Here is a 2832-nt window from a genome sequence, read left to right on the forward strand (position 1 = left end):
GCATTCGACACAATAAATCATAAAAAATTATTGACCAAATTAACCAAATTAAATTTATCCAGCAATTCAATCAAATGGATAGAATCATATCTTTCAAATAGATCTCAGTCTGTGCGAATAAACAATTCTTTCTCTTCTCCTCTTCCTCTCTCCACCGGTGTTCCACAAGGGTCCATCCTTGGCCCCTTGCTATTTTCTCTTTACATAAATGACCTTCCAACAGTCTGTTCAAATGTATTTATGCAGATGTATCCTGATGATACTGTAATTTATGCACATGGTAAAAACACGTTTCATGTGGCTGAAATTCTCACTCAAGCTATGGGTCATATTGCAGAATGGTTGGATCAGTCAAGCTTAAAACTCAATGTAAATAAGACAGTTGCAATGTTTTTCTCTAAATCAAACCGTATAATTGTACAGGCAGATGTTTTTGTTGCTGAAAATAAATAGAAGTTGTCTCAGAGTTTGAACATCTTGGGGTTTTATGAGACACAAAAATGACATTTAAACCACAAGTCAAAAGAGTGTGTATCCGTGTTAAATTTAATCAGTCAAATTTTAAATTTATTCGGGGACATTTGTCGCTGCAGTCTGCTATAATGTATATGCATGCAATGGTTTTGTCACTCATGACATATTGTCTCACAACGTGGTCACAGACCAACAAAACAGCATTAAAACCCTTAGAGTCACTGTAGAAAAAAACAATTAAAATACTGGATAAGAAACCATTACAGTATCACCACTGTGCCATTTTACAAAAGCATAAACTGTTAAGCTTGGACAACTTTATTAAAAACACAAAACTCAGTTTTATAGATGATAAAAATAAATAAATGGTTTTTCATCTCCTCCACTCAACCAGTTTGTCCAAATACGAGCCAACTCACAAAGAGTGACACGAGGGTCAGTTAGAGGAGACTGCATAGTTCCTCTGAGGAGAAGTGCTTTCAGCCAAAATGCCTCCCAGTAACAGCAGCGCAAGAATGGAACACTGTCCCTCAAAATATTAGAGAACTTTCTACATTCAGTCTGTTTAAAAAGCACATTAGAAACTGGCTTTTATCGCAGCAAACTTGTACACATTGAATTCTAATATGCTTCCCCCTTTAATTATTCTGTAATGATGTCTTTTATATTTGTTTTAATGTTTTGTAATGTATACATATATATTTTTTGATTTTTTTTTTCAAAATGTATTTTAGGTGATTGTCTTACATTTGTATTTTAATTGTTTATTCTTTTTATTGACATTTATATTTTAAATGTTGCTTTTATTGATTGTTCTTAGGTTGACAATTTTAACATCTGTCCAGGGACAACAGATGAAAATTAGCTGCTGGGCTAACTCTGGCTCATTGCATACAATGCGTTTAATGTGCACTGTCCCTGAAAAATGAATAAATAAATAAATTACTGGCATACAATTTTGCCCAGGATTTGAAGTGTATGCTTACTAGGTATCTGAGTTTGACACCTTGAATTATATAAATCATAAACACTTGGTTCAGCTCAATTTTTAGATACAGATACATCCAATAGTTATCAGTGATTGTGCACCAGTTTCCTTCACTATATCTAAGAATGTATCAAACTTATTGTAATCCAGTAGAGAAAAGCTCTAATAAAAAAGTAATCTTAATAAAATTGTGAAAACAGAATAATAAAAAAATATATTAATAAATTAAAATAATGATAAAAAAAAGGCTTAAACTCTTTTTAGAGGTTCAAAATTCACATTATTTTGTTTTGTTTGAAGCCTTATGAAAAAAGGGGACTGTAAACTTAAAAGTACATCAACTTACAAGTTGATGTACTTTTATTTTGAAAAGGTACACATTTTCCGGCTGATATGACCCATGTGACTGCAACGGCTAATCGGGTTGTTACAGAGGTGAGAGCATTCATGTAAGTTAGCCTAGCATCTGCATCTTATGCAAGCTTTGCAAACGATGGAGAACAAGAGAGAACTTTTTTTTTTTTTTTTGACAACAGATACATTACACAGTTGTGCTATCATCAGCAGCATTACAAATGACAACAACCACAATTATCCAACATAACATATTAATCATACATAAAACAACATATATAAGATTTAACATAATAGTACATATAAACGGAAAAAAAAAACATAAATGACAATTTAACTTTAGTTGGGGGTATTCATTAAGTTTGTAATCCTTAACCAAACTAAGTAATTTACTAATTACTATTTTAATTTTTCATATAATTAAGAGACTGAAAATAAAAACTAATCACCTCTTCTTTAGGATAGTGTTTAGATATGTTTCTTTTCTGATAAGATGTTTGAAAAAGTTCTTTGACAAACAAATTCCGTATAAAAGTATTGGGTAATTATGTTTTCATAACAGGCTGTCCGTTTAATACCAGAGAAGGAAGTGTTAATTGAACTTTGGTTAAGAGTAAATTTTGAGATAACTGGATCAACGACATAGGAAGGGCTTTGATCACAGCATCATATTGTTTCAGATCAGACAACTGAAATTTATAGTAAAAGTCCTCAAATGTAAAAATATTTCCAGAATTATCTAGTAAATGCAAGACAGACCATATCCCTTTATCCAGCCAGTCATTGTAAAACAAAGATTTGTTTCTTCGTAAGACATAACGGCAATTCCAGAGAGGCGTGGTGTGTGGACTAAAATTGTGTTTATAGATGAGTTTCCAATATAATAAAACTTGTTGATGAAGGGCAGAAAGTTTGATTGGCAGTTTCTTCAGGACATAGTCACATTTCAGCAGGAAGTTGATTCCACCTAGATCACTGAATATTTTGGAGGGAAACTGAAACCAGAAGCCCTTTTC

This window comes from Oryzias melastigma, linkage group LG10, assembly GCF_002922805.2.
Source record: "Oryzias melastigma strain HK-1 linkage group LG10, ASM292280v2, whole genome shotgun sequence".
NCBI lineage: Eukaryota > Metazoa > Chordata > Actinopteri > Beloniformes > Adrianichthyidae > Oryzias > Oryzias melastigma.